Source organism: Lagopus leucura, unplaced genomic scaffold (assembly GCF_019238085.1).
Source record: "Lagopus leucura isolate 7727_CA_CO unplaced genomic scaffold, USGS_WTPT01 Super-Scaffold_100017, whole genome shotgun sequence".
Classification (NCBI taxonomy): Eukaryota; Metazoa; Chordata; class Aves; order Galliformes; family Phasianidae; genus Lagopus; species Lagopus leucura.
The window spans coordinates 8,328,727-8,352,049 of record NW_024962271.1 but is presented as its reverse complement, the minus strand read 5'-3'; the positions used below and the strand labels follow the sequence as shown (position 1 = coordinate 8,352,049).

The window sequence follows — 23,323 nt, the reverse complement described above, 5'->3', positions numbered from 1 at the left end:
TCGATGCGCTGCGGGCTCGATTGGGCGCTCCTGGGCGGCGGCGGGGCCGCGCTGCGCCGGGAGGGCCGGGCCGGGCCGGGCGGGCGGCGCGGAGCTGGGATGGGATGGGGTGGGGGCACGGCGGTCCCCGCCGCCTCCCGCAGCCCCCGTGCATTGGCAGCAGGATGGAGAAAAAAAAAAAAAACCAAAAAAAAACCACAACAGTAGCAAATATATTTTTTCCTAAAGTTCAGGGGGAGGAATTAAAAAAAAAAAAAAAAAAGATGATGATCTCAGTGTTACGGTAAGATCAAAAGCACCTCCGCTCGCCCCCGTTGCTCCGCGCTCGCGGTGGCTCCGAGCACCGCACGGTGCGGATCCGGCGTCCCCGCGCCCCCCGGGCTGCGCGTTCGGTGCGCGGGGCGGGGGCTGAGCGGCGGCGGTCACGGGACGATGGTTTTAACGCGGAGCGTAGGGCGAAAAATAAACCGCCGGCTTCTGTAGTGCCCGGGAGACTGGTACTGCCGGGGGAAACGAAACGTTTGTGGCGAACAGCGCGGCGAGCTGTCAGCGCAGCGCCCGGCTCCGTCCCGGCCGCGTCCGCTTGTCCGTGTGTGCGCGGGGCCGGGCCCGCTGTCCGCCTGCGTCCCCGTCGCCGCTGCCGCCCGTTCCGTTCCGGAGCGGTGACAGCGCGGTGGAAGCGGGGAGCTGACTGCCGAGCTCAGCTCGCGCTGCCCTCCTGCCTCCTGGAATCAAAAATTAGGAAATTGCCCCGAAGCGCTGAACGCAGCCCCGGGGATGCGTCGTTCGGCCCTCGCAGCCCCGCTCTGCCCCTCCGTGCGCCGGTGCGGAGCATCCCGAGGAAACCGCCGAACATCACTTCGGGGCTCTGCGAGTTGTGGCAACTTTTCTCCGTCCGCCTCCCTCCCCCCGGCCGGGCTCACCTCCCCGAGCTTCCAATCGCGCGCTTCGCTCTCTTAAGGCCCGGGAGGGCAGTGGGGCTCATAGGGAAAAAGTCAAATTTTGGTGAACAGCCGCCGAGGAGCCTCCCGGACCCCATACAGACAGCTCCGCGCTCAGAGCCGGCTCAGCGGGCACGCACACGCACACGCACACAAACACGCACACACGTGCCCCGCTCGCAGCCCGAACTGAGCCGCGGAACTGTTTGGTTGGTAACTGTACTCTCCCTCCCCTCCCCCCTTCTTTTTTTAAGGAAGAAAAATCTATTGAACTTCCGATCGGACGGATTTCAGCTGGAAACACGGAGTCCTTCACGTGCATTAGCTTCTCCGGGGGTCACGGTCTATTTCAGAGAGCCGGAACCCGTAATTGTATTAAGTGTCACATTTACAAACATAACGCTTACAAAACAAACGCACAAAATCGATGGCTGCACGGGCCCTATCTGCAAAGACTCCGCACACAAGGCTCAGCGCTGAGTTCGCCCTTCCCGGCAGTTCCAAAGCCAGCTACCGATTATTTCCCAGTCCCACCGTCAGACGACCACCCCCGCTCAGCGTCCCGCCCGTTCGGCACCGCGCCCGCCCCAAGCTCAATCGCTGCCCGTCCGCCCGTTCGCTCCCGTCCCCGCACGGCGGCGGCGGCTGAGCCGCGGGGGGCCCCGCACACAGACAGCGCGGCAGCGGCCAGCGGGGATCCCCGGCTAAGTTCTCCAACTTGGCTCAGCCCCGGGCAGGGCGGGGGTTCGCCAGGAACCGCGGGACGTACCGAGCGCCGGGCCCGGGCCTTCAGCCGCCCCGCTGCAGGCGCGGAGCGGAGCGGGGCGGCAGCGCTGGCTGCGCCGGCTGCAGGGAGCGCCCGGTGCCCCCCGGGTGCGCGGGGGCCGCTGCGGCTTCGCCCGGTGAGGAACAAAGGAAGAGCGGCGCGCGTCGGCGCTGCCGGGACGGACGCGCCTATGCCAAGTTTGTTTAAGAACACGGCTGCCCGCGCCCGACAACGATCCTCGGCTTTTGTGCAATACAAAGCGTTGTCAATAACCATTACAGCGGCAGCAATTATCTGAGGAGAGAACAAAGGCATTTTGTAATATCTACATAACTTTATTAGAGCAAAATTATTTTTAAATGCCTACGAATTCCCAAACCTCCTGAGTACAAATGAATAAAAGTTTTTCTTCGGGCTAAAATCTTTGCTTGAATGTAAATTGTTTGGGTAAGTGAATTTACACAGCAGCAAAGTTTGTTTGGCTCAGTCCGGTAGCTGCGCTGTAACGAACCAGATGTTTTGGCTGCAGATTACCCGGAGGACTTTCCCAGTTCTGCCACTCATCGCACCCCGGAACGCCAAAACTGGGCCAGCGGGGGCCGGGCAGCTCCTCCAGCCCCGCGAGCGAACCCTCAGCCCCAACCCGCCCCTCCCCGCAGCCCTGCGGGCTGCGCACCGGCAAAGCGAGACCCGTCCCTCCCCGCGGCCTTTCCCCTGGCACCGGCGGGGCCGGAGCGCGACCCGCAGCCGCTGCGGCCGGAGCTGAAGTTGGGCGGCTGGAGAGCCGCGGCTCATGCCGCCCGCTGAGCCGGGGGGGTCGGGGCTGCCCCACACGGCCCCGCCCGGCCCGGGCCGCCCCGCCCGCCGCCTCCGTGCTCACAGCAGCACTTTTTGGGGACGGTGCGAGGTGCACTGAGATCTGCCGTCCCGCTGAATTATCACTTCTTTTTTTTTTCTCCTTGAAAAGGTTTTGGGGGTCTCTGAAGAAACAATCAGCCGCTGCTCTGAAGGAAAGGAGCGATACCATTCAGAGCTACTGTAGCGTAATGTGTTCACTTGGGCAGTAGGAAAACCCTTTATGAAAATTAGTTACAGAGCCTGAAACTCCCCCTCCATCCCCCCGTGTGCCAACCGCAGCCATTGTGCGCACAGGGCTCAGCGCAGACCGCCCGCACGAAGTTGGCCCCGCTTCGGCTCGGGAAGCTCCTCCATGCAGCCCCGGCGCTGGGGAGAGGCGGGAGGCATCGGCGGGGCCGAATCGGGGGGAAGGGGATCCCCGCCTGCTCCCTGCATCACCCGGGGGTCGGCGCTGCCCGGCAAGCGCGGCCGTGCCCTTGAGAGCGCCTGTGACCTCACGGCAGGGAGATTTGGTTGTGCCCAGATACATCCTGCAGCGGGAAAAAGCCCGGCGCGGAGATTCTCCTGCCAGATCCCTCCTTTCTTCCCGCAGAAACTTCTTCCCTAGGCGGCTATTTTACTAATTTACATATAGCGTTTGCGTTAAGACAGGCAAGTTTCTCTTAAAAAATACTAAAGAAAAGAAAAAGGCGTCCAGCCGTCACCAAAAGAACCTCGCTCTGCCCCTGGCGCCCGGTGCCGCTCCGCCGCGGCGGGACGTGGGCAGCAGCGGCACCGCGATCCGCCCGTGACCAGGGCTGAGATGCACCGAGTATCGGCGGGTCCCGGTTGGCACGGCCGGGTCAGGAGGGTGGTGGAAACCGAGCAAGTGTGACACCGGCATTGATTCGCTCTCTTTGTTCTCGTGTCATCGGTACACAATGGAGAGAGAAAGAAACGTGACTTAAAAATCGCAATTAACCGGCTTCAGTGCAGGCTTCTTCCGTGGGTTAGTTCTTGTTATCAAATCCCATTCCTTCTCTAAAAAAGCGCTTCCAATTTTAAAATAAAACAGACGGTATAAAATACTTTCCATCTTTCTATTGTAAGAGTTACTTAAATTACTACTGGAAGTTTCTCACTGGCTCAGTCAGGTCTTGAAAGAACAGCAATTTTTTTCTACTGTTTTAAAAGTATTAACTTCCTTTCAAACATCCCTTAACCTTTAATGTTTTGCAACTTGATGAAAAGGTCACTTTGCTTGGAGTGGGTGCATCTGCTTCGTAATTGTTCTAATATCAAGCAGAGCTCCATCACAACACTAAGTTCTTTTACAAAGGTTTTTTTTCCTTAATACACTATTGGTAAGGTTACCGGGAGTAATTGTTCTAAAGGCAGAGAGCCACAGACCAAAGGATGCTTGCACCTTATTTAATTTCACCAACCTCAGATGCTCAGAGCTGCATCCAAAAGATGACATCAGCGGGGCTCTGAGAGGAGGAACCTGACCAATTCCACCTCGTCCAACTGGGGCAGGCCTGGGGCAGGGCAGGAGCAGCACAAACAGTTGGATTTCTGGACCCTGTTGCTTAACGAAGTATTGCTGAATACCGTCCAATATTCCCCTGAGCCTGCAGCAAGCTCTGCCCGCTCACTGCAGAGCACTCTGCAGGGAACCGTGCAAGGAAGCAGCGCCACAGGTGGGTCAAGGCCCGAGGAGCAGCCAGCACCAGAGATCTGGGGCCACGGGGCAGCAGTTCTCACCAACCAGACCTGAAAAGCGATGCCGTGTTACTAATCCAATTATACCTTCCATAACTTGCTGTGAGGGCAGTGGAAGCCTTTCAGCACGTGTAAATCAGCATTTAGCAGTGGGGACAACACTACTTTGACCACTTAGCCAGTTCTGGTACAGGCAAGCTGTGTTCCTTCCCATGCAAAGGGAACACGTCCATCCCCTTCCTGGTCTCACTGTGCCCCTCTGGGGCAGAATGGGGCCTGGGACAGGAGGAGAACCCCCTTATCCTCTGTACTGCAGCTGCGCCAGACTGCAGTGATCAGAGCAAGGATCTGAAACTGAAGCACTCATCACTCTAAAACACAGCAAAATTTTCTCATTCTTACACAACTCAAACATCCAGTGAACGTGTTTAATTGAAACTTGGTTATACATTTTTTTTTAAAAGATTAAAAAAAAAAAAAGAAATGAGCTAATTATATTGCTTAATATTCTAATAAGTTTTTGTTCTTGTTTTTAAATAACACACTTTTTTAGCCAAGCCAATCCCTTGAGGACTGCTTCCTCATTTATAAGGCAGTCCCCAGTGGGAGTTAAGAGGAGGCTATTTTATATGAGGAAAATGTGTTCTGAAAGAGGAGCCCTACAAAGATAACCCCACATCACATACATCAGGATGGAGGCTAGAACACGTATTCCAGTGATGCAAATCTTCCCCTGCAATAATTTGCTCATTAGCATTACCAAAAGCCCGGATACTGATGTCTATGTATTTGTTCTTGTATTTTTCACCGCACTAATGCTTTTAACTACAATTATTTTAAAATTTTGCTTTATTTAATGAATTTAAAGGTCAATCCTCTTCCTTTCCATATGCAAATCCTATCAACAGTAGAGGCTTAAAATTAATGGGAGTTAATATACTAGAAGCTCCCTTCATGCCCAAACCTCATGAGGGAACAAAATAACCTCAAGATAACTTCACCAAATTCACTGCTTTCTGCTGTTTTTGAGTTGCCAACCAGCCGCAGTACCCTGTGGGTGGGGAGAAGGGATGGGAGGGCAGGTGGGAGCTGCCAGCACAGCTGCAGCTCTCTGACACACACACAGGTGCCACGTAGGAGCTACAGGGTCTGACGGCATTTTTTAACTACAGGTGTTGGTGGTACAACTGTGGCACAGGGAGGTGGGAAGGGACGGCCAGCCCCAGTGCTTTTCCTCTGCAGGCCCTGAGGAAAACATTTGCCATGCCACTGAGAGCAGCTCGGCTGACACGACTCTGGCTGCCTCAGGCCGTACAGGGTCTGTCTGCCAGGCCTTTCAGGCAGCTGGGCCAGGTGCCCATCAGCAGAGCACCGCCAGCCCAGAGCGTTTCTCTGTTGGTGGGGAACAGCAAAACCCCCGCAGTAAGGCCGGCCCTAGGCCTTGGTTCCTCGGGGACAGGACACATGACAGGGCCAACTAAGGACCACAACCACCAAACTCCAGACCTGCAGCCTGACTGACCTTCTCCTGGTGTGCCAGGCCTTCTGCTCCCAGGGATCGCAGAGCTGCCACTGGGATGGGCTGCAGCATTCTGAATCCCCTCACAGAGCTCAGCAGTGGGCGCGGTGCAGACAAGGCTCAGGAGCTGAGCCCTCACAGTGCCGGCAGCACAGATGAGCTCCTGCTCCTCTCACATTGGAGCAGATAACATCACGCTGTCCCACGGCATACATTAAGGCCACCTCTTCCTTCCCAGCTGTGATGTGGCCAAAGCGCTGGCAAGGGGAGGGCTGGAGGGCCGGCAGCACGCTGAGGTGAAGGCTCTGTGGTGCTGAGGAGGTCTGCGCCCTGTTCAGCCCTGCAAGCTGGGATCGCAGGCTGATGGACGCTCACAGCTTCCACTGACTTCTCTGCAAAGCAGAGAGCACAGTTAGGTCTTGTACTTGAAGTGCATGACGCAATAAGACTTACCCAGCTTATGCCTGTTGTGTGAGCGCTGATCGCTCTGTTTCCAGCCGAATGGCAAAGCTCTGTAATTGTCCAGGTACGTCACAGGCTTGAGGTTTGCATTTTTACAAACGTTGGGTGTAAATTACTTCCACAAACAGGAATCTGGACTCGGTGAAACAACACAGTTGTCTGCTATAGCAAATCTGGTGTTCCTGGATTCAAATCTGCTGGAGGCATTCTGGATTTTAATTAATATATTGCTTCATATGTATGAGAATTTCTCTTTCTCTTTCTGTTTTTTTTTTTTTTTTCATCTGTTTTCACACACTGCACTTCTAGTTTAAACAAAACGCATTCTCTGCACTGCTCTCCAAAGCAATTGAATAAATATCACAGACTGTATAGATCCGGTAGCCTTTCCAGTGAGCAACACAGCAGTCATGCTTCACAGAAAAGGGATAACATCCGAGAGTGCAGCTGATAAGAGCAACAATTTACAAAGCAAGAGATCTGTTATGCAGTGAAAGCTTTATTACCATGACTTGACGTTACGTCTCCAGCACATAAGGGTTAATCATGGCAGCAGTTTGCAGCTGGCTGCGCTCTCGGGGGAGCCATAGCGATAGACTTCTGTGTGCAAGACAAGGTCAGCGCCGCTCCCTGGGGTCAGCCGGCCCCGCGATAACACAGCTCCCAAACTTTGGCCCCAAGGAGACACAGGTGCCAAACCCATTTTGTGGTCTGCTGTAGAGCGTTTCTTGTGGTTTTTCTTCTCCTCGATAAAAACACATACATAGCTCTGTGGTATATAATTGGACAGCGAGTTTTCAGAGCTACCCATCAGCGGGAGTTTTCTGTGGCAGCAGTGGGTTTGTGAGCTGGCCGGGTACATGTAACATTTCACGGGAGACTTACTCTTAGTGGACTGATAAAACAGAGCAGGCAGTGCCGAGTGTAAGGGCCAAATCCTGCCTAATTTGTGCAGGCTCATTGTTTAAAATGCTCAAAGGGTAAAGGAAACAGAATTGGACTTCAACATTTTATTAATATTTATCTTCTATTGCTACAAGACACAACAATAATCAAATAAGAAAAACTTTAATCCTCAAATGCAGCTTTAATCTTCAAATTGGTTAGCTTATCAGAGGGGTAACATTTATTTCCAAAGACAGACTGCTTGGAAGGATTGGCTGAAATGGAAACCTGTAAGTGAAAGGATGTAAGTTTATTGGGCAGTGTTGTCTATATTTATAGTTTCTGCTCAACCCGTATTTCTGTTTTTATATGCATGTGTCAAAAATTAATATACGGCAAACTTCACCAACAGTTTTAAGAGATCCTAAAATATAATAAAATCAATAAATGATGTTCTGGCATAAACGTTTCTGTAGCTGAGGGTGGTCAGGTTCAAAGGGCAACATCTGACCATTTCTCTTTCCCACCCTGCTGTGGAGTAGGACCCTCCCCTCAACTTCAAATCACTGGGGAGAGGGTAATTTAAGCTATACTTGATGTACCCTATACATCACTGTCTTCAGGACCAGGTTTAAAATTAAACTCTGATGTACAAAGTTAAACAAAAATGAGATAAAAATTGGCAGGGGTTGAAGAGGGTCAAACTAGTCAAAACACAAGGTAGACTATTGCTTCTTTTGATTTATGTTATTCCGTGCACTAAAAAAAAATAAAATGATACCTCTCATGGAGACTTTTTTCATTGAGAATAACGCATTCCTAATTTGTTTTCTATAGACTTACAGGGCATTTACTGTAGGAGAGGGAAGCATTTATTTATTTATTTAGTTAGTTTGGCAGGGACAGAATATCATCAGCTGCTGGCAGAATATTCAAATTATCATTAAGTGCGACCTTTGTCACTCAGCAGCAAGTGAAAGAGAACAGTGTTTCACTTTCTGTTAGTGGTTATCTTATAATGCACGCACATATAGGCGCATAATCACAGAATTTAGCTTTGAGGCAACTCTTTTAAACGCAAACAACGTACTACAGTCACATTTGGTAACAGAAAGAAGGAGTTCAGTGAACGTTTCCTTTCTCATGTTTTACATGCACATAATGCAGTTACCCTCCAGAAATTCAGTACAGGAAAGATGCCAAATGGAGGATTCTTTTGAAACCAATTCAAGAAAATCCTTGCAGGAAGTTAATTTTTTATGATGTAGTCAACTTTTCCACATATTGCCATTTATATGGTTAGTGTGTGGACTGCAGGCAAAGTAATTCGGAATTGTAATCTTTATTTTCTCTAATACGATAATGAAATCAACTACTATCCGCTGGAATCAAATGATTTTTTTTCTGTGCTACTCCAGTGAGAGGAATACAGGAATTCTGCTGCCTAAACTGCCTCGCTAATGGGAAAATGAAGAAAAATCAAGTTCTCAGACAGCTAGTAAATAAAAAAGTCCTCAATTTAAGCATGCAGGTTGACATGTAAAGATGTTGGAATCTTTTTAAAGCTGATTAGGCAAGGGGTTTGTTTTATTGTTGCTTTTTTTTTTTTTCTGGAAAGTTTTTAATTTTACTAAGAAAAAGTCCTATTGATTCTATATGGATTACAGCTGGCTGGAGTTGGCTCGTTCTTTCTTGGGTTGCATGAGGGCATTGGTCCACAAAGGGATCTAAGCTTTAAAAATGCCTGAGCTTGGTTTTAAATCTAACAGGAGAAAAACACTGTTGAGACAATGATAAAAGAAGAGTTTTTAAAGTGCTGTTTGATTAACATTGACAATGAAGATTCTCTGTTAATTTACTGAGGGCATACCTGCCATTTAGTATGCAGATTTTAGTCTTTCAATAAGTCTAAGTGATGCACTGTATAAAATACATTTTATATGTGTGATGTTACAGGACTGATCTGCATATATGCCTTTAATATGCATGATTTGGCAAACAATTTATGTAACAGCTAATGAACGCAATTTTTCCCGGACACCTGATTGGGAAGCTGAAAGTGAAATAGACATAAAACCAGCAAATCGTTTTAATAGGAATAGCAAGCAAAGATAAAGATCAAATGCTATAACGGGTCCATTATATCACTCATAGTCTAGTGTGCCAAACCCTCTGAGTTTAACAGCAATATTTTTTCTCCTATCAGTGAAGACATTTTCAAATATCTGTTTTGTTTTGTTTGTTTGTTTCAAATCTTGTGGGGTCACAGAGAGAACTAGTCATGCTCTCTGTAACTACAGCAGATTGCGTGCAGCAAAGAGCAGATGCAGGAGCTAGTTGGTTAGGAAAAGATGATACAAAATTTTTCTTTCTCCATTACACTTTAGGAATCAGGAGATCTATGAACTAAGGAGATGGTCACAAAGGTGACAAGGAAGTCCCACAGTATTCACGTACAATGAAAATGCTTTGAGAACCTGCAGGGTTTTAGAATGAAGGTTCAAACAGAACAGGAGCTACTCTGAGGCCAATAGCTGGTCAGAAAGCAGGTGAAGAACAATAAGACACAAATAAATTAAAAAGAGGGAGAACATCAGCTGTTAGACATACAAGTAATCCTTTAAAAATCATGTGCTCAGCCTGTGACACGAGAGATGAACTGATTGATTCCTCCTTGCACAAGGCAGCTGGCTGGGGGAACTGTTCCATGTCCCAGCTGCTCACTGATTCCACTGCCTCACCCAGTCACCCAAGACTGTGATGTGTCAAGGCCCCTGCGTGTGCTGGTCCTGTGAGGGCTTAATTCAGAGCTCATCAAAATCAATAGGAAGATTTCCACTGGCTTTGAGGTAGATTTTGTTAGACCTTTTCCATCTACACAGCTCCAAGAGAGGTTTTCATTTTGATGTAAATATATACTGTCCGGTTTTTTATTGTACAGTATTTTTATGGAATGAAATTTGCTCGCCAACATCTATAAATACTCTAATTATTAACAACATTTCTTCAATCCTTGTTTTATCAGGAAAGCAATCTCACCAGAACCTTCTGTGTCCAGTACATTAACTCGCTCAAGCACTCGAAAGGTACCATGCTCTGAGCAACAGTAAAGAACTGAGCCTATAATTTAATAACCCTCCTTCTGAGTAATTAGTATTCACTCAATGAAATTCAGGCTTTGCAGAGGTCCAGTCAAAGGCCTAAGCACCATTTAAGTCCAGCTGACTCCCTAGGGCATCTCTGAGCTGAATTGGGCCCCATTTTATTAAATTATAATAGAAAGACTGCCATGTCAAGTATTCCAATGCTGAAAGACCCAACCCCACAAGACCTCACACGGATAAGTAATCATCACTTATGCTAATAGCATATTTGACTTCCGTGGGATGACACATGAGGATGGACTACTTACTTGACTAAGATTAGTAAGAACGGGCATGTTACACAGAACAAATGACTTCTAAATACCCAGCTGCAGCGAAGTGCTGACTCCCATCAGTGAGTGCTGCGAGGGTGAATGAAGGGCAGGATATGATCTTTAGAAGCTTCGCTGAGTGCAGTTTCTGAATTGGTGACAGTTTTGCAGATTTCTAACTCATAATAAACCTCAGCTTTGTCTCCTCACTTAGAAGCTTCTCTCTGCCATTCCTCTGTCCTACTTTCCTTTTCTTTTGCCATAATCCCACAATTGTTTTTTTTTCCCCACTCTTCTTTAATATTTGCAAGTGAATTTAGTGTTTTGGAACACATTTAAACAACAAAGTCACAAAACCACGAATGCTCCTATTTACCAGCAGAGCACACTGCTTGGTAGTATTTCTCAATTGCTCTGAATGTCCCACCCCTCTCTTCTGCTGGGATCAGTGCAGCCTCTATGCTCATTGGCTTCTCCCTTCAAACCCAGTGATAAAGGCATCATACTGGGTTTGTCAGTCTAGTGATTTGTCTGAAAAAATGCCTAAGTGTTAGGACATCTGTTGAATACTTTTTTTTTTTTTAATGCAGTCACAGGAATAAACACATTTCTGCCTTTATGCTCTACAAGGCATTTGTAGCAACATCCTAGAAAGAAAAATCTTTGCATCTCACCTGCCTCAGTTTCACTTATTTCACAAATTCCTTCTGGCACAGCTTTACTTTCCTATTTTTCTTCCACTCAATTAAAAACAATTTCATAGCATTCTCTTATGCAGATCTTACTTTTAAAAAAAAAAAATATATATATATATATATATATATATTTTTTTTTTTTTTTGCCTTCTACCACTGGCTGGAGAAGCTTTATCTGAAAGTAGTATTGTTGTCATCACTGGTGACTGGCTTCTAAGGGTATTTACAAATCCAGAATTAATTTGTTCCTAAGATCTAGGCAAAAATATATATCTGGTAGAGGATTTATAACTAGTATACAGAATTTATCCAATACCAAATCCCAAATCCAAAATGATATAACCTAATCACAAAGGAAACCTCAGAACCCACTTTGACCTGTATTGTAGAAAACCGTAAGGCAAAGACGATAATATTACATCATTAGCAGTACTCTTCAGTGAGTATTTTCCATTTTCTTGCAGGCTTCTAGCTCAGCTGTAACAACTGCTCTGTTTGTGTGTGCCTGTGTGTTTTGCCAATCACGAGTGAAATAAAAATGCCCTAATTTCTGCAACTCTGCTTTCATTACACTGTAAAGCACTAAAAGCAGAAACGGTTTCCTGAAGAACCCCTTCATAGCAGGCCCTTGAACAAGATGACTGTTTCTAATAAGCAACAGCTGTCGTTGTGGTTTTACTAGTCAAATGATTCATGTCTTTTGCTCAGAAATGATAAGTGGAACAAATGTTTACTTAGATATGTAACAGAGGAACAATTGAAAAATAGTAGACTGTCAAATAGAAATATTTTCCTGTTATCTGATCCTTAACAATTAGCCCAAACTGGTTTTAAGTCAGAAGGCAGCATTACAGCAGTGCAGTCAGCATTGGTAAAGAGTTTAGCTCAACAGTTTTGCAAACAGAATTCAGCAGGCTGTGTTGGAAATGTTTGCCATGGCCTTGAAGGTCTGGGGGCTGCAAGCAGCTCTGTGCCTGCTGCCACCCACCCTCAGTCCTGGCAATCTCCCCTCCTACCTTCAGTCATCTTCAAAAGGAAGACAGTGAACTTTCCACTCGGTTTATTTTGTCTTCAGGAAATATCAACGCGCTTCTCCACTGCTTGGTCTTGAGTGAATACCCCCTGCTTGCTACTGCTTCCCCAGGATTACAGGGTCTGCTGGGAAGAGCAGAGGAAAAGTACTCTAATGCAAGAGATTCCAGGCTACGTTCAAGGACAAAACAATTGCATTACTCCTTGGGTGCTTGGAAGGAGAAACTAAAGGACCTTTGGTGTCTCTCTGCTGTGCCTGGAAGCTGCTGCAGTCAGAGAGATTTGATACTGCTGTGGCATCTCAGGGCCAGAGGTAAATTTTTGTTAAGTGCAAGAGGAAGCAGTGGTAGACTAACTTCTATAAGCCTAAGAGGACAGCATCAAAAAGCAGTATCTGCTGCTTTGAAGGATGGAGCTGGGGGAGAAATAGCCGCAGAGGAGACCCAGGGAGCCTTGGCATGCTCAGTGTGCAAATGATACCAGTGTACCCACCTGTAATTTATTTGAGCTTATATTGATGCTTGCCAAGAAAACAGGGTTTATACCCACCTTTAGTATGCACTGATTCTGGACTTTGACAGAATTCCCTTGCCAATATTGCTGTGTGACACTGCAATGAGTTGCACAGATTCTCAGAGCTCTGGTTTTCCATATTTCCATTTGTAAAACAGTGGTGATATTTCTTCTCTCCCCTTGCTTAGCTTGCCAGGCTCCTGGGACCAGCAGTCCTTTATTGTGTGCCTCTGTATCATCTTGTACAACAAGACCCTGCTCTCAGCAGCTGAAGATTCTAAGCATCTCTGAAATATAAATAGATACTAATAAGAATATTTTGACACAAGATGGAATTTTATATTCTGGAGAGGGAAATAAAATATGTACTAAAGTCTACTAAAGTGTAACCATGAGATCAAATGATAAAATTCTTCTAGAAACAAAGAAGTGACACAAATTTGTGAGATTAAACTGAACCAAAGCAACAAAGGCTTGTTCGGGTGGCTTATTCACATAAAGTATATGAAAAAGTAAGTGAGATGATCAAATTACCCTCACAGCATGGATTTTGACATGGATGTAGACTAACTGAGTCACTGGAGGACTGAGCAGGTGCGTTGTTCTAATTATACCCTCAGCCTAGTGAGGAAGGAGCAAACTTCCCAGTTGCTTCCCTGGTGGAGATAAGGTGTTATCAGCCATCAGCAAATGAGAGGGGAGAGCAAGGACAAGGCACCTGATGGGAGAAAGAGAAGGGAAGGAGGAAGCTAACAGAGCACATTCATAACACTCCTCATCTTTTAAAAATGTATACACACACCTACTCTGAGCCATTTGTGTGCCACTTCTGAAACTCATTTCGCATGTCTCTGCTTAACCTTTCTCTATGGCAAGGTACACTTTTTTTTTTTTTTTTAACATTTTCTATTTTATAGTCTTGTAGTGAGATAGCTGGCTAAATATGATGCTTTATTTGTTTATTAATTAATCAGCAACAGGCATACCAGGAGTTATAATCCAAGCAGTCCCACACATAGATTTTTATCACTGTATAACATAACCCAAGGGAAATATGCTTCTTTTTTTTTTTTTTTCAAGAGCATAAATGGACATTTCTATAAATTGCAACTACTTGGAAGCATGTAATATGCAATATTATTCATCTTTGTATTCCAGGTGAATCCAGACTAGACTACCAGCCTCTAGGGGAGTCTGCTTCATATAATTATCAGTATTCAAAGAATGATTGTAGATGTTGTAGCTTAACAGCAGGTGAATGGTCCTTATCTGAATATTAAATAAAGTGCAACTTGATTTCCAGGTTCTCTCTGACTAAATGTTTGCAAAGTCATTAGTGAAAGCATGCAGCTATAATCCCAGCCACTCTTTTTCTTACAAAGGATTTCCGCTTTTGTTTTTAATTCCTTTACAGGATGAATTGATCACCTCCCTTTCCTATTCACAGTCTTGTCCCTTGATTGGACTACCAGAAACATCCAGGAATTGCCTTGTAAGTAGTACCTACACTCGTCATTTCTTTAAAATCAGAAACAACAAAAGAAACGCAGGGAAGAGCAAAAAAGAGAAAGATTTATTATTTCCTCTAAGGATTATCAGAGCTCTGAGTGTTGGGAAAAGGCTGTTTAGTAAACTGTTCCTTTGTCCTCCCAAGTTCCAGGAACTTGAGCTCTGTATTTGGTTTCCTTGTTGCACGATCTGTGAGCAGCTTTATATATTTATTTAGCAAAAACCTTTTATTACTGTTTTAAAATGTGGAATTTAATGTACTTGAAAACTATCTTAGTATCTCGATGGTGGATGCTATGCAAATATAGTAGACAGTTGTGTTATAGGAAAATTAATAGCAACGGAGAAAAAGAACAAAAACACCCCCTGCTGAGCAGAAGAGAACAGACCAGAACTGGCAAAGGAAAATTAATGGAGATAAAGGAAAAAGAATTACTGTGGGACTATATAAAACATGATCTTGAAGCACAAGCCATGTCTCAGTCCTCAGCTGAGAAGAGTACAAGAATCCTGCTGGAGAGCTGTTTTTAGGAGGACTGCTTAAGGCTCTCCAGCAATGTATATAAGCTAGAACATCGGCTGCATCCTTTGCCAAGCATCACAAAAACTTTACACCCACTAAAGGTCCATTTTTGGGCCAACAGTGATAAAGCATGTAATCACAAAAATCTCAAATCTGTCATTTAACATCTACATCAATCAATCTAGATAGCTAAAACAACACCAGATTCATCGCTGTGCCATGCCATGCCATGCACTACTCTTAGGTGGATTCTCATTTATTCTAAGCTGTAACCTGTTGAGTTTTCAGCATGACATAGAAAAACTATTTGGTTTTCAAGCAATATACCTCTCACTGCTGTTTCAGACTTCTGCAGGCTCAGACAGATGGTTCTGCTCTGTCTACACCTCTGCAGAAATGTGGAGTAGAAATGTTTATTCAAAAAGGGAGGAGAGAAGAAAGCTGCACACAATTCTGTGCTTAGCTCTGAATTATCCTGCAAGCCAGGTAGTCTCAGGGGTTAGAGAATCCAAGGGACTCTGCTTATGTATGCCAAAGTCCTGGATTTTATGGTGAAAATAAATAGTGAGAGCTTTTTCCAGCAAGTGAGCACTGCTATATTGTTTTCTTGTTTGTTTTTAAATTTTTAAAAGGTAAAAAAGTAAAGTGAACAACAACATTGGGTTGAACAATGCAAAATAGGTTTGCTCACTTTCAAATACTCCTCTCCTCGCTCTCCACACAACTATCTTTCAAAGCCTGCTGATGAAATTATGAAATCCTTACTGTAATTTCATGTTCACTGTGTAAGAATTTAAAGACCCTACGTTTTCGAATTCTCATCCACTGAGAAATGGGCATTCTGTAACTCCCTGTTTCCTACTTTTGCTTACAGGGGCATCTACAGAGGAGCTGGGCCCATTCTGCCCATTTTGTACCTATGCCACAGTACAGTTGCCAGCAATCTAGGAAGCAGCCTGAAGCAGTGTGGTTTTTTCCAGTCCCATATTCTTAGGTGTACTTATGTGAAAGTGAACTGTACAGATCAGTTCTGATATTTCTGTTTTCCTAAGCTGAAAAGAAAAAAACCCAACAAAACAACAAAGGAACTGAACAACCTTTCCTTTTTGTTTGCATGCACAGCTGTGATGATTTTCTGTTAAGGGAAGCACTTTTGCACATTTCCACAGGAGTCCTTAGGTACCTTCTGAGGAATCCATCCTCTAGGAGCAGAAATACAGTATTTTGTCCAGGGCAAAAGACAGAAGCTAACAACTTCTTTTTTTTTTTTTTTCTATTTTGCATTTTTAATGTGTACAAAATAAATAAATAAATAAAAATTAAAAAAAAGAAAAAAAAGAGAGAGAAAAAGAGGTTAAAAAGGAGAAAAGATACAGCCCAAATTGTCTACACAGTTCATAACTTAAATATTCAGCCTTGCTCAAGTGCCAGCCACCTGCAGTCACAGGAATTAGTCCTGATCTATTCTTAAACACACCCATGTTCTAATGATTCTTTTTAGCAACATCAGAATTCACATTATTTGTATTCATTTATATTTTTATAATCTGTGGAAGCACTTGCACACCTCTGGATTTAAAAACAAGCCCTGCAGCAGACCATCTGCACTTAGAAGCTGATGGCCAAACCCAACTCCAGCTGAAGCCAGGGGAAATTCTGACATTCATTTTAATGGTGAAATTATAATCTGGTCAAACTACAGTAAAGGGTAAGATGATTTGCTTAGGGAGGGATGAGGGTTGGCTTTGTCCCTGTCATCAACCACATGCTGGCTGATTTAAGAATGAAACTTGGACCTGTTCACAGAGGTAATCAATCTTTAGATCAGAGCCTCTTGTTCAGCTAGTCTAAGCATTGGGACAAACAGAAAAACAGCAACTCCTAGAGAACATGAGAATGTCCCATGCTTTAGTATCTCGTCCTCCAAAAACTAAGAAAAAAGAAAACCACCACCAACAAACAGGGAGCTGATCCAGCATATGCTTCCTTCTGTAACTGACAGAGTGAGGCTGGTAAATAGCAAGCACAAATTTTACAATTGCATAACACTTACATTAGGAATGTAATTCTCTCTAAGTCTGTAGTACATATGAATTTTCCAAATTTCTGATGGAAGAGGACTGGGGAGAAATCCGACCCGTGCTCAGCAAAGACTTTTCCTGTCCCCTCATGCAGAGACCCCAAGCAGTACAGGCCTGGTCCTCTGCAGTCCCTGCCCTGCCTCTGCCTGCTGCCCTGCTGCAGGGCTGGGAGGGAAGTCCAGGGCGGGTGGGCTGTCCCTATGAACCTCAGCAAGTTCCATAGCACAGCACCATGATTCAAAGCCTTGAGCCACGGGCTCTCTTGACTGCTGCTTAGTACATGCCTGGACATTTACAGCCCATAGCCTTTCCCAAAAAGCCTGACAGAGGCCCAAAGCAGGTAAATTACTGTTAGCCATAGAAGCATTCCTAAACAGATGAGGGTGTGAGCTATGCAAATATTTACCCTATAAATCTGTTGTGTGGCTTGGGAGTAAAACAAAAAGCCACTTAAAAATTTCCTCCAAATTTGGCCATAGCATAGTTGTGCTAGTTCAAAGAAACAGAGTCAACTTTATTGTTATTAGTGCTTGGATCAAAGAAAATTATGAAAATAAACATTAGACAGAATGATAATCAACACTGGAAAAGAAATGTTTACTAAAGATTTTCTTCTGTGTTCTCTTACCAGAATTAATAATATTTTCTTTTTCTAAAGTTTTCTTGCTTCCTTCAAAGAGATTGATTTCAGTAGAAAGAACAAACATATGCAAATAAACTGAATGATGTTATACCCCCTGCCCCTACCCCCCCAAAATGCATCAGATAATTCCATATTGTTAGTCTGCATTACATTTTTATCAGTTTTTTGTCTTAATCAGATATGAAGCTCTTGCAGTACATCTCTAGAACCGAGCCGTGACCCTGATGTGACTCTACAGCACAGAAGCAGCCTTAACCCTGCTGTAATCTAATAGTTCAAATTTAACGGATTTGTTTTTTCAGTGGAAATAATGGCTTCCTGTCACAAAACAGAGCCACAGATTACATATCTGACAAATGGCTTTGGCATGATTTTTTCATGTAACACACAATTAACAGGGCTTTCTCATAAGACCTCATGGTTTACAGATCTGGTGAAATCATTAATAAGTTCATTACTGTGTATTTTCTTCTTGAAAAAAAATCAACATTTCTGCTGGTGCTTTAAAAACAAATAATACTTTGCTTTGAAAGAGTTCACCTATGCTTTGCAGTGTTCATTTAGCCTCAAAATACTGTACTGAAATTATTATCCATGAGTGTTGATGTATTTGGTTTCTTTTCATGAGGCATATAATTATTATTGATAACCCCAAACGTAAACAAAGTAATCTTGATTTTATAAGCTACCATCCATATAGATGCTGAAAATTTCCACATTATAGCTATGATTGTTTTTTGCTTTGCCATAATCCCTTAAATATTACCAACTAACAGCTGAACAATAAGTGAGGATATGTACAGCTCTTCCATGGACAGCACTGAATACTCTGAAGGAGACTATCGTCTTATTCTTGCTTTTGAAGTTGCAGTTCCGAACTGCTCGAGCCGTGTTGGTTGGTTATCCTCAGCCCACCCAACCACCAGCCCTACACTGCTGTTTGCTGCTAGCTCCTGGCGCTTACAATGAGGTAATCATCACCTTGTAGTTCATTGGTGTGAATGCTGGTCAGATGGCCTGTATTTTATTAACAGAAATAGGGTCACAAGTCAAATACATGCTTGGGGTCAGTGAACAAATACAAAAGAAGATTAGAAGAACAAAAGAATGTGACTGGAGGGGTAAAGTCCCACTGGGGGTTAATCGAGCAGAAATGTATCAAAGAATGTAAACTGCCCTTTCTTTTGTTATTCATCCTACACGGAGTTCCTATGTCCTGCTGATTTCGGTTAGATAGAGCATCATCTCCAGAACGCTATCTTTTAATGAGCTTTCTGCATGCAGCCTTATGGAAGGACTCCCACCACACACTAACACTACTTTTAGTATAATAACACCATCATTACTAACAACAATAATTAAAAATGCTCAGCATAAACATGTGAATTACAAAGATTTGCTTCACCTAATATTGTACTATGCAGACTGTCTTTAAAAATAAGAGAAAAATAGCACACAATGTCATGTTTCTGGGATTCTGTTCTGCCCGCAGGACCAAGAATCCACAATTATACTGATTTAGTTCCCTCTTGCAAAGCAAATGAATTAATAAAAATTTATCTGAGACGACACTGTATTGCTATAGTTTCTGTCTTTTCTAAGAAAGACTATCCCTTCAAAAGGCAGAACAACAAAAAAAGGAACTAGCATCCCTGATTTGTACCATAAGTACTGGACTTGGTAGGGCCCAAACGGCAGCAGTCAAGAAAAATCATAGGGTACTTAGCAAGCGGCAGCTGATTTGCTCTTCTGATACATGTTCATCGCTCTTTCTGTGACAAGAAGCAGAATATTCTGCCTTATTTGAGCTATGCACATTTGTCTAATTCTTTAAAATCCCAGCAGTAGAAAGATTCCCTTTTCATCAATTTCCATTTATTATGCTTGTAGCTACATATTGTAATATGAATTCTTCTACCCATGTATGCTGCATATCTATAGATTTTATGTTTCCGCACATCACATGAAAAGCATATTTCAAAACTATTGCATTACCATGTTCCAGAATAATATTGCTATGGAAATACAAACACGTTATCAAAAGAGCATAAAGCAGTGAAGAGAGGGCAAGGAATCCTTAGTTCTATGACTTTGTGCCATTAACTTACTGAGCAACGTTGATAAAGTCTCTTCATCTTATTTTGGTGTACTTTATCTACAAAATAAGGAAGATGTCCTTCTCCAAGGCTGAAATAAATGTTAACTAGTCAATCATACCCTTCAAAAGCAAAACTGGGATTTTTGTCATCAGCGTCAAGATGAGATAAATCAGGCTGAGAGACTGTAAATCTCTAAGTTTCAAAGAAAGACACGACACAGATGAAAATTTCATGGCCAGATATTAACTGTGGTAGACTGCTGAAGGATTAATGTGAAACAAAATACTGTAAATGAAAGTGTTCCTTGAACTGAAATCATTGGCTTCCCTAATTATCTAGCTAGCTACCTGTACATACTTTTCCATACAGTTTATTTTCACACATTACATACCTCCTTCAGGAGTACACACATTTGATCCTGGATCATTTAGCAAAGCAGACATCGTCCTTTAAGCTTAACACTAAGTGCACACTTAAGTGTTCAGCTGGATCAGATTGCAGAGTACTGTGCAAGGCTGAGCCTTTCACAGGGCCACCTGTGGGATTTTCCTCCTCTTTGAACAAAGGCTGCGATGACAGTCTGTACACACACTGTCTGACCTAGGATCAGCAGCACTTTATGTGCAGACACCCACATAAAGATTTTCTTTACAGAACTGATTTTAAAATGGAAATGTCTCACTCTCCCCCAGCTCTACTGCTAGACAGTGTTTACCCGATGATCCACAGGAGCTTGTTCTCAACGGGAGCCTGTACACAACTTATTTGTGGGTTAGTGGGCTGGAAATTACACATTTAGAATATTTTCTGGAGGATGTCATCATAATTCCTGCGCTTAAAAGTGTTTAACATTGCATATTCATTACATACTTGAGAAGATATGAATTATCACAGAGTGGACTGAGACTTGCTAATAAAATAATAACAAATACTTAATGCACAAAAATATCTATACAAAAATAAAAAACAAACCTCTTTTGCCTAAACTGAGATGCAATTAACACACTTCTAAAAAGCTATAGGTTTAAAGCAGCTTTCCAAGATTTACATTTTAGTCATTCAAATACTTTCTATGGATTACAGTCCATTAAAACACAATATTCTGAAGCCTTTGTGCTACCTCAGTGCAGAAGAACTATTTAAAAGAGCTTTTTTAAAAAAGTGTGGTCAGAATGCTTTAAGAAATATCACTTTATGAAATATAATAAATTATCTTTGTATCAGTATCATGTGGAAGAGACATGCTATATACTTTGAACGGTGGTTCTGAGATGTACTGAGGTTTGCATAATGCCAACCAACATGCTGTATTACTTCTTAAAGGCTTGTGAACAAGAATTTTACTACAGTCACAACATATATATTGGACTCTTCTAGTAAATTGATCACTCAAATAAAAAGAAAGGAATGTTTTTGATCTGCAAAGAAGATGGGCAAAAAGAAAGCCTGCTCATCTTAACTCTGCGTTAGGGAAAAAATGAACTTTGATCTATCATATTGCAGAGCTGCTTGTATTTCAGTGGCAATTTATCAATTCTGTAATAGTCAAAGCGTCCAAGAAGTAAAAGCTTCTTATTCTTCCTAATCTAATAGCTATTATTTAAAATTTTTATTCTGTATGACTTACTGTTCAGTTCAGAAGCAAGAAAGCAACATTATTTCTTAAGAATTCTCTTTTTTACAAGTACTGATGAAATGGAGGTTAGCACTACATGCTTTGTTCATCCTGGTGTAAAAACAATGCAGAATCCCACCTTCATACAGTTCTACATCTGTTACCTAACCTCACAGGCAGTGCCACATGTCAGCAGCAGGACTGCCTTCGGGCCAGGCTTCAGCAGACTGCCCTTCAGGGAACACTTTCTGTGTGTGCTCTGCAGCAGGTCCCATCACCCTGTCCACCAGCACAGGCCTGGGTGACTTCCATCCTGTGGGGAGCAATTAGGAAGCCTCCTCCCTGCTCCAGCCACCATGAGTGCTGCAATTTGTCTTTACAGGGGAGAGAAAAGGGCTCTTTGCTTTGCCCCACTGCACAATATGGGTGGAAGGGTATGTCCCAAGGTGACAAACCCAGCTCCATGGCAAGTCCCAATTTTCTTAGCTGAGGTGTGCTCTGCATTCCTAAGACACTGGAGACGAGAGGATATTCACATCTTGTGGGCCTCTCACAAAAGTGGATCTGAAATAAGGTTGAGTGGCTTGCTTTAAAACATTTGCTCTGTAAGTCCAAAGAAAGGAGCATTCACCAGTGCAGATCTAAACTTGCATGTTGTTGTTGCTAAACATGAAACCTGAAGGTCAGAATTCCCACAGTCAACCACTCCTACTCAAAAATACATCAATGTATTTGCTAAATGGAAACTATACTCACATCACATCTTATTCTAATGTCACAAAACCCATAAAATTACAAATCAGTTTTAAAGGAAAATACATGACAGCAAAATATAAGTACACAAAAACTACATTAAATATCAGTCTTCATTTGTCCTTACCACTTCAACTTACCTCTCAGTTCAAAACTACTCACTGCAGTGCACAGCTTGAGATAGTCTAAGATCCATTTTAGAGTGGACTGAAATATAAATGACAGTTCGCACTACACATGAACATAGACAACTGTATAAAATATTTAAATAAAGACAGAAAAGAACAGAGGAAACCAACAGAGCCTTTGGCAGACCCAGCCTTTGGGAATTTACCAGCTTGAGATTCATTGAAAATTTCATCTTTAATGTTATTTTTAGTTCAATATTTTGTAGCACTCAGAAGTAAATCTTTGTGTGCTGTCTCTTCCTGCTTGTGCCGCTTCCTTTTCCGATCTTTTCTTTTTTTAAAGAAACTTAATATATTTTCAATACAATTGATTTGTGACATGTTTTGTGATACTTGTTAGTTACTGTTTCTTCGTACAATTCAGTGCAAACCATTACGCTTCTGTTTCTTTTTATCTGCTGAATACTGATTGTCATAATTGAAAACAAACAGTACCCCCAATAGTCTTTGTTCCACCATAACTTGACTTGCATTAAATTCTCTTACATTAATTTTGATTGTTGGGTTACAATCAATTTTTTATTTTTATATTTTTTTAGCTTCCTGCCACTGCTCCAAATACTGCCACACACCATGCTTTTTCAGAGCAGTTGTGATTTTATCCTCCGGTCTGCTCTTTGTTTCTGCTGTAAAGCAACAGTGATATAAAATAGAACTGGGAGAGACAGAGAGGAGACGGGGTAACGTCCGCCTGCAGAGAGGGAAAGCAAGGCTCTGCCTGGCATCTCCTCTCCTGCACCCCCTGCCCAGGCTGAAGTACGGCAGGAGGGGAAAAGAGCTGGTCCTGTGCTACTTGTCCCATGTTGTGCCACACGATCCAACACAGCTATTGGCCCCTTCTCTGCTGGGACAGACACCAGTGAGGCCAACAAGTGGACAGTGTAGGCATATGAGCAGATTGTTATGGATCAAAGCAAGCCACAGAGAAGCTACAGGACAGTGGCCCCACCACAAGCATTCATATGCTTTCAGCCAAAAGCAAATGCAAGATAACTGACATGCCAGTGGAAGAGAAACAAGAGTATTTCTATCAGGTACTGGGGAGTAGGCCTGTGAATGTGGCAATTACCAAAGTTTCTGAGAAACTAAATTCACATCCTAGGTAACCCTACAGCATGCTGCTCT

The 23,323-nt window shown here is 43.6% G+C and overlaps 1 long non-coding RNA gene across 5 annotated transcripts in view; it reads right to left on the bottom strand.

Moving 5' to 3' along the window:
- Positions 1-7,299: 7,299 nt before the first annotated feature.
- Positions 7,300-23,323, bottom strand: part of LOC122183175 — a 368,354-nt gene continuing 352,330 nt past the window's right edge. For all 5 annotated transcript variants that reach the window (XR_006180127.1, XR_006180126.1, XR_006180128.1 and 2 more), the window contains 2 exons: positions 12,824-13,074; positions 7,300-12,397 (listed from right to left, as the gene is read on the bottom strand). This is a non-coding gene — a long non-coding RNA (uncharacterized LOC122183175). The remainder of the gene's footprint in view (positions 12,398-12,823; positions 13,075-23,323) is intronic.